Below are 10226 nucleotides of genomic sequence, written 5' to 3' on the forward strand. Positions count from 1 at the left end.
TTATCCTCAATTACGATTAATGTGATCAATAATGCAACATTCACATGCATACATGTATCATAATGAAGCAAGAACAAATATACATCGCACAATCATATAATCACAATCATCACCTACCTCGAAACAAGCATGAAACCCTAAGAAACTTGATCCTTCCCTTTTCGAATTTGTTCTGCTTGGTCTTGGTCTACAAACAATCATAATAACACAAAAATCAATAAACAATCGCTAATTACCCGAATCTATAACAATTCTATGAACCCTAGATCATACCCAAAATCCCAAACATCTAATTTAGGGTTGTTTCCACCATAATTCTAGATCAAAAACCCTCCCCCATCGATAATTAATTACCCATTAAATTACGTTCTATGAATCGAAAAACGGATTCGGGGAGTTAAAAGCTTACATTTAGCCTTAGGAATGGTGGAAAACTGTCAAGAATCGCCTGGGGTTCGTTCCTTAGCTCTAAAAATGGAAAAGTGTAGGATAAGGATGTTTAGGGGTTTATTTACGACTTTAAGTCACGTTGGACCCGCCATAGCGGAACCCACCCCGCTATAGCGGCCCTGCCCTGGCGGCAAAAATCCTGCCCCAGCAGTTTGCACGGAACACCAGTGAGCTATTTTAATAATTCCAAAACCCCATTTCACAACACACCTTTAACCAACGACGCTCAGAAAATACCGTTCAAGCTAAGATCAATTCCGGGAGTTCTACTCACCCGAATTCAATTCCATAAAGTCGTACGGGTTCCTTAACGACTTCTCTATCCACTCATGTAATCAAAATCATATTTAAATCACCCGATTGTTATCAAATTGCTACGCCTTAATGACTCCAATTTCGTCCAAATTTGGACTAGGTTGGGAAATTTCAAGTTACTACGAAAAAGTTTTTCGACCCAAAAAACTTTCCCGTTGATTTTTCTATAACGACGGAACCCGGTCGTTACAAGTTAGCTATTTTTAGGTTTTTAAAATTATGTTATTAGAGTCCTATTTGACTTATATTTAGGAGTTAAGTTCTTTTTATTTGTTATTTGAATTAAATTGATAAGTTAGTATCTTATTTTTCTATTTTTAGCTAGGAATTATATCTATAAATGCAAGCAGAGGCAGAGCCAGGATTTCATGTCAGTAGGTTCTAAATTTTTTAAAAGAAACAACGATCTTAACCTGAAGTAACTATCATCAAACTAACGAACAAATACAAGTATTTAATTCACTAAAAACGAGTAAGGAAATAAATAAGGAAAAAACTGAAAAGGGAGAGACAAGAGTACACATCGAAGGCCGGATGTTGGATAGAAGCAATTAGATCAACAATAAAAGTTAGAACCCTAACTTTTGGAGAAAAAAATTGAGTTAAACTTTTTGAATGTGAGTACAAATCAATAGTCAGATATTGTAGTTTCATAGTACGATACAAATACTATTTTTCTTTTTTTTCATTTAACATTTTTTTGTATTTTAATTTTTTTTTTATATAAACCCACCTACGTTTTTAATTAATTCTTACAGATTTTTTATTTTTAAAAAAAATTAATTACGACACAAATACTACTTCCTTACCGATATTCTATTTTTTAATTATTTTTTTTCATAAACACACGTTTAAGATATTAATCCAAAAAAATTGTGTGCCTACCGAGATTCGAACTCACATTTCCGCGGGGGTGAACGATCTCGCTGGGTGCACAGCGACCACTGGGCCTAATGCTTCAATGTGTTTATGGGTTCGCAGGAAATATACATAGACATTGTACTTCATATTTTAATACAAATATAGGGTCTACGGAAAAGACAATGGGTTCGGCCGAACCCCCTTCTGCTACAGTAGCTCCGCCCCTGAATGCAAGTCTCTGGATTATTAATAAAATAATTCTCTTTGATAATACTACAATATTTTTTCTCTCAAAGTCTTTCTTTGTTATTTTCTTAATTTCTTTATCAAAAAACCAACAATTATTACTAAACTTCACACATTTGCTGCTCAATTGAACGAATGTCCTCAAATTAATCAAAATTATCCAATTTACATTGAAATTATTTGTTTCCCTCTTTTAATTCAAATCTGACCAACTAAATTAACTAGACTCAAACAAAATTAAATTTCAAAACTCATCTCTCCAATGGGGTTTCTAGAGAGTTCGAAACGGGGCGTACCAAAAACGTTTTGTAGCGCAAATGAAAGTCCATAAGTTGTACGCCCTAGACTTTGGGGCGTAAGTCTCAAGCGTAAAGACATATGTTCAAATGTTAAATTTGTTTTTTATTATTAAAAAGTATTTTTTCTATAAACCATTTTTTTATTATTATTGGGATAATGATATTTATACTTTATGGGTGTGTTTGATATGGAGAAAAATATTTTTTAATAATGTTTTCTTATTTTTTTCATGTTTGGTTGGACAAAATTTCCTTATAACATTTTCTCTAGGAAAATAAATTCCTTAAAAATGAGAAAAATGACTTCCTAGGAAAACACGTTCTATGAGTGAGATTCTATGTTTATTGTACCCTCCCACCCACCCAAAGCCCCAAACCTAGAAACTAAGCAAGCAACTTATTTTCTAGGAAAATATTTTTCATGGTAAATACTCTCCTTCATACAACACATTATGTTATCATGTTTTCATATTGTAGTGATTTTTTAAAAATATATATAAATAAAGACAACAATTCCCATAGAAAGTGATATTTTCATAAATAGTTTTCAAATAATCATAGCTGAAATGGATAGGATAGAGATTCCATAACACCATATTCGTGAGACAATTTTATCTATTTTTTTGTCATTATTTTATATTTTTACAAGTATATGTGCCCGCGTGTTGCGCGGATAATTTAAAATGTAATATTTTATAATTAAAAATAACTAATAAAATGTACAATGCACTTAATAATATATTTAATTTATTATAATAATAATAATAATATATAATAATAATAATAATACAAATCATTACCTTGTGTATTTGAGCTATATTAAATTAATATTATTAGTACACAATTTAATTTATTATATATGTATATATATATATATAGTTTATTCTTTTTATGTTGTTTGAATAAAAATAAATTATGTTAATAATATATCAATTCTAACCTTCCAGATGAACTATTTGATATCATAAGACTAAATAACATGTTGAAACATTTTATATATGTTTTATTCAAAATTAAAAGATTTCAAAATATTATTTATTGTATTAGTTTGTGTAAAATATAATAGAAAATTGATATAAAGGTATAAATAATCTTAATTAGTACAACCGCTATATTAGATTTAATCAATGTATGTAGAGGATATATTAAATTTTAATTTGAATATATCATAAAACATATAGATATAAAGGAGAGGTTGTTTATTTGAATTTTATCCAATAAAAGCATATTACGTGTAATTATAGTTATCTTTGAATTCAAATTTAAAAAGTTAAAAATTGAAAATTAAAAACTTATCGTATATTTTAAAATCACAATTTTCAACTTAATTTAATGTTGTTATATAATATTGTGAATAGTCTTAAATTTGCTAAATGACTTATAATAGTGATATTGTTCAAGATAGAATTTAACGCTAGCTAGATATAAATAAATATTATTTATCTTAAATTCAAAAGTTTAAACTTTATTTCTCATAAAATTATTTTCCAATTTTGAAATTTGATTGTCCTTTAAAAGTAATATTATGAAAACATAACTTAATGCCTTCTATGTTTATGATAGTGATAGAGATTATCATTTTATAAATTTTGCTATGACAATTCCTCATTTATCTTGTGTTAAGGTTGAAAACCTGCAAAAATAAATAAATAAATAATAATAATAATAATAATAATAAACATAGAAGACATTAAATTATGTTTATCATAACATTATACTTGGATTATTATTATTATTATTAGTTCTATTTTTTAGATTATAGGTTATATCTTATTAAAAAAATATTTATTTTAAAAAGCAAATAAAAAAATCTGAAATAAAACTTAAACTATTAAATAATATTTAAATGATGAATTTTAAAAGAAACTTCCATACTTGGGTTTTTTTAAATAAATAATTTTAATTTAAAAGTTTTTCAATTTGGTTAGAAGTAGGAGTGTAATGGGAAGTTTTAAAACTCCCTATTTAGTTGGGTAAATATTTTTTTTTTCAAAATAAAAATTAAAACACCTTTTTTTCCATACGTGGTTTTGTTTTTTTTAAAAAAATAAATAAATAATTTTAATTTAAAAGTTTTTCAATTTGTTTAGAAGTGGGACTGTGGGAGTGTAATGGGAAGTTTTAAAACTTCCTATTTAGTTGGATAATTATTATTTTTTCAAAATAAAGATTAAAACGACATATTTAGTTGGATTTTTAAAAGAAAAAAATATATATATATATATATATTATAATTATTATAATTATTAGTATAGATTATTATTAATTATTAGTTCAATTTTTTTGATCAATAAAAGGTAGAACATAGAGATTATAAGTTGTATTTTTCTTTAAAAATATTTATTTTAAAATGTAAATAAAATAAATTGATATAAAACTTCAAAATTAAATATATTATTTAAATGATGAATTTTAAATGAAACATCCATGCGTGGGTTTATAATATGAGGAATTAGATGTCATTTTTAAATGATAAAATTAAATTAATTTTTAAATGTAATTATATTTAATAATTTAAATTAAGTTATTTCAAAGGATAATACTTGATAGTTCCACAAAATTAGGCTCAAAAACTAAATTTCAGATGCATAACTTCCGTGTGTTTTTTTATTTTTATTTTTTATATTTTCAAAGTTTAAATTTTTTATTTTAAACTTGAAAACCACAAAAAATTAGCATTTCTATTTTGAAATTTAATTTAAATATTTCTGTTTTTAGAAGAAAAAAAATAGGATTCGAAATTTTATAATATATTATTTAGTGAAAAGATTTACACTTTTTACAAATTGATTAAAAAATTTGTTCAGAAATAGCAAGGTAGTGGAGGTTTTAATAATACCTACTTAAATTATAATTATCAACATAATTAATTTAAATTAAGAATAAAAATTGAAAAATTGAATTATAATTATTTTTAAATTCAAAATTCTAACGGAATATATAAATAGAAAATAAAGAAAAAAGAAGAGAAAAAAACTACGTTTTAGTATCTAAAAAAGAGGTGCTTTCAAGGATAAAGATAGGATTAGTTACTTATGTTTTAAAATTTAAATTTAAATTAATTATTTAGACAATTTTGATAATATTTTATATAATTAGCATAAACAAAAATTTTAAATATTCGCTTATTTTTCTCCCTACACAACTCAGCACCCACATTTCCAAAATTATTTTTTTTAGACTTTATTATATATAATATAAATATATAAAATAATAGATTGGAGAACAATAATTAAAAAGATGAGTAGATGTAATATTTAATATTTTTTAAATCCGACAATTTAAGAATTTATGTGGTGCTAACACATTTAATTTTATATAAATATATTTTAATTCCTAAATCATTGCACTCTTATGTGTACATGCAATATATTTTAAAAACCTAAATTATAGCATCATTACTTGTACATGCAATTATCTACCAGATATTTTGTCGTAATATAATTTACATAACAATAGGCTAAATTGATTTGTTTTTTAAAATTTATTTAAATGTAAACATAAATTTGTTATTCCAAAACTTTAGCAGAGCGTTATTGGGGTAGTTCTATATGTATTTTTTTTAAACGTAAGAATATTTTTTTTTAAATGGTACAATTATTTAATAGAGAAATTTGCACATGATCACTTCTTTACCTGATATATGAAAATGAGTAATAGGAAATGAATTTGCATTTACCATCACAATCGAAAAGAAAAGGCCAAGCCGAAATTGAGAAGATTTTCATCATTCTCAAGAATTATCGGCAAAGCACTTGATTTTGAGATTAATCATTCATTCTTGTCTTTTTTATGTGGAAACAACCATCCAAAATTCAAATGGTTAGTACTGATGTAAAACTAAACCATCCCTTCGGGAATATCAGATAAAATTGATGCAAAACTAATCAGTAATCACAAATTCTTGAACATAACAATAAAATAAAATACAAATTAAATTAATGAATAAAAATAAGAATTGAAATTTTATCTTCACGTAGAAATAACACTATCCTACAAATAATTCAATAAGAAATAATGATCATTTATACTATATGAACAATTATTTGGATGATAATTACATAAAAATTCAACCAATCACCACAAAATAAAAAGCAAAAAAAAAAAAAAAACGTGAGAAAAAAATGTCCGTGAGAGCAGGGAATGGGAAGTAGGAGGAGTGGTGGTTTCCAACGCTGCTCTGTCATTTTGATTTTATAAACATTTAAAATTAAAAATAAAACGGTCATAAATCACTATTAAAACTGTCTTATTAAAACTGTCATAAATATATTATCTTTTAATGAAATTCAAATCAAATTCATAATTCAAACCACATAGCAATTATAGATTTAGTGGAATTTTCAAAATTCAAACCACATAACTGTTATTTATTTTCAAATTAATTATCTAATTTTAATTAGTTACCTTTATTTTAGGAATCACTACTGCCCTTTTTGTAACTCAAAATTTAAAAGATAACAATATTTATCTAAAGTTTAAACTGATCCCACTAATTTTATACTAAATAAAATTTTAAATTAATTTAGTTAATTTAATTATAAATTTAAGTTTAATTCTTTAAAATTGAGACGTTGTAAAATTTTGATTTTGTCCATAATATGTATTTTTTTATTTTTAGAAAACGTGGGAAGTTAGACTTTTTTTTTTAAAAAAATTAACTCAAAATCGTGTTTTCAATTTTTTTTCCTTTTTCGTTTGTAATTTTTCATTTTCATTTTTATTTTTATTTTCGGATTTTAAATTAATTTAGTTAATTTAATTATAAATTCAGATTATTATTATAAAATACACTATTCAGTTGGATTTTTTTTAAAAAAAAATTATTATACTATTAGTACCATTATTATTATTATTATTATTATTATTATTATTATTATTATTATTATTATTATTATTATTATTCTTTTTATTGTTATTTATTACATAGATACTTTTTATTAATAAATTTAATTATTATTTTTCAAACTCAAAATTCAAGAATAACACGTTTTTTTTAAAAACTCTAACTTATCTTCTAAAATAATAACTTATTTTCTTTAAAAAAAAAATAAATTAATTATATTGAATTAATTGATAATTTAAAAGTTAAAAAGTAGAGATTAATTGTGACGCTGACACGTAAGCGCTATCACCATATATATTTATTTTTTTTTATTTTTTTTTTTAATTTTTTTTTTCTTTTTGAATAACACAGGAAGTAATACAATTAGTTTGTTAGAATTGGTGTAGTTAACGTAAACAGATTTTAAAAACTGTTTTTAATTTATGTTTTTTTTTTGAACTTTTTTGTTTTTTAAATTGTTTTTTATTTAATATATCTATAAATTTTGTGGTGTTGACACGTATGTATTTTTTCCTCTCCTATTATATATAGATAGATTCTTCTTCTTCTTGGAGATATATAAATAATAATCATTCTAAATATTACTTGAAGATGGGAATTTTATAAATCGATATTGATTCTATTTTAAAGATTATCTCAATTATTATCATTTTTGCATTGTTATCTATATCACATAATAACTATAAAAAAAAATTCTCTATATAGTGATTTTTTGAATTTATTGGGAGAATTATTGAAAAAAATACTTTCTTATTTCTTAATAATAAAATTATAGAATTGAAGATATATGAGATATACACCTCATAAATCATGGGACTTACACCCTGTATTTTAGGGCTTAAATCTCGCCTCATGCTGTGTAAAGTATCTCGCCTCGCACCACCGTCTTTTAGAACAGTGCTTCGATCTTCTTAGTCTGATAGTATAATGAAAGATAAACTTAACTACTAAATAAAAGTAGAGAAGTATTTTCGATCTTTTTCCGTCTTTAAAAAAAGTAACAATTATAGGGGTATTAAGTCGTTAAGTCACACTATAAAATTTTGAAAGAAAGCGATGAGATGAGGGTGAGAATGTGTATGTCTATTTCCAAGAATTAGTTTGGATTTATGTCATGGTGATGGGCCAGGAGGCAAGAGGTGTATCAATGGCCTACATTAGGACGATAAAGGACATGTACGGAGGAACTAATACATGGGTAAAAATGGTGAGAGGAGACTAAAATCATTTTTCTATGGAGATGGGGTTACACCAAGGATCAACTCTTAGTCCATTGTTATTTGCCTTGGTGATGGGTGAATTGATGCGAGACATTCAAGATGAAATGTTGTGTTGTATGTTATTTCCGGATGACATAGTACTAATTGATGAGACGCGCAATGGAGTTAATACTAAGTTGCCTTGGTGATGGGTGAATTGATGCGAGACATTCAAGATGAAATGTTGTGGTGTATGTTATTTTGGATGACATAGTACTAATTGATGAGATGCGCAATGGAGTTAATACTAAGTTAGAGGTGTAGAAACTAACTTTGGAGACTAAGGGTTTAGTTTGAGCATGACCAAGACAGAGTATATGTAGTGCAAATTCAATGAATCAAGGCATGTGATAGGCGTGAAAGTGAGGCTTGACACATAAAATATCTCCAAGAGAGACAAATTCAAGTATCTTGGGTCTATAATCTAGGAGAGTGGAAACATCGACGAATACATCATATTGGTGCGACATGGATGAAGTAAAGGCTTCTCTTTTGAATCTTGTGTGATGAAAAGATACCGCCAAAATTCAAAATTTGATAGAATGGTGCTTAAACCAACATTGTTGTATAGGGCGCAGTGTTGTTTAGTCAAAAATTCTAATGTCTTGAAATGTATGTGAAGGAGATGAGGATGTTGAGGTGGATGTGTGGTCAAACTAGGAGCGATAACAATAGAAATGAGGATATTCGAGATAAGGTGGAAGTTGTCTTTGTGGTGGACAAATGAGGGAAGTAAGATTGAGACAGTTTGGACATGTGAAGAGGAGATGCATGGACGCACCACTGAGGAGGTGCGAGGAATTGATTATAGTGGGTACGAGAGAGACAAAGATAGGCAAAATAAGTATTGGGGAGAGGTGATAAGACATGACATGACGTAGCTCCAGATTACGGAGGACATGACCTTAGATAAGAGGATGTGGAGAACACATATTAAGGTAGAAAGTTAGTAGGTAGTGTAGTGTTGTCTTGCTTAGGGCGACTGGTATTTGTCATGGTACTAGTAGTATTATTGTAGTTCTTATTTTTTTATTTTTATCATTGTTTATTAGTATTTTCAATATTCCGTCCTAGTATTTTGTTTACTGTATTTCGATTATCACTTTATTTTATTGTTGTTTTTCGACACCTTTTCAATAAACTTGACATTGTTATCTTGTTGCTTTCTATTATTTCCTTTATTGTCTTCCTCTTTACACCTGGATTTGTTGCACTTGAGCCGAAGGACATTCAAAAAATAATCTCTCAACTTCTATGAGGTAGTGCTAAAATCTACAATAGATTCTACCCTCCCTAGACCTCACTAGTGAATTTCGATGCATATGTTGTTTTCTGTTAGGTGAAACATTAGAGTAAAAAGTTACTAAATAGAAATAAATTCTTTTTTTTAAAAAAAAAAAACAAAGTTGAAATTCCCTTCCTCTTTTTTAAAAAAAAATTATTTTCCTAAATAAAAGTAACATGAAAAAATTAAAAAGCATTTTTATTCCTCCATACCAAACACAAATGTATTACACATGTACTGCCAATATGCTTATTCACAAACAACAATTACGAATGACTCATCATATTAGTAGTTGTCCAAGGCTTGTGCACTAACGAGTCATTTGGTAAAAAAATAAATAATGCAGGGATTAATAGTGCAGTGTGTATTTTTTATCTAGTGTTTGGCTCATTGCTTCTGACCCCACCTTGTGTTTAAATTAAAACTCTACAAAAAGCTTCTTTTTAATTATACCTTTACATTATTATGAGATTTTCTATTTTATGTAATCGGTCAAGATAGATAATTGCCGAACAATATTATATTTTTATGACCTTCTAACTAGCTAGGAGAAGAACAATTTTGTTGTCATGTTTGCTATTTTCTCACTTGAATTATTTGAGGGTAAACAATTGTTATCTTAATAAATTAATCACTTAAAAATGTTAATTTTCAATTTAGAATAG

This window comes from Solanum stenotomum, chromosome 4, assembly GCF_019186545.1.
Source record: "Solanum stenotomum isolate F172 chromosome 4, ASM1918654v1, whole genome shotgun sequence".
Taxonomy (NCBI): Eukaryota; Viridiplantae; Streptophyta; class Magnoliopsida; order Solanales; family Solanaceae; genus Solanum; species Solanum stenotomum.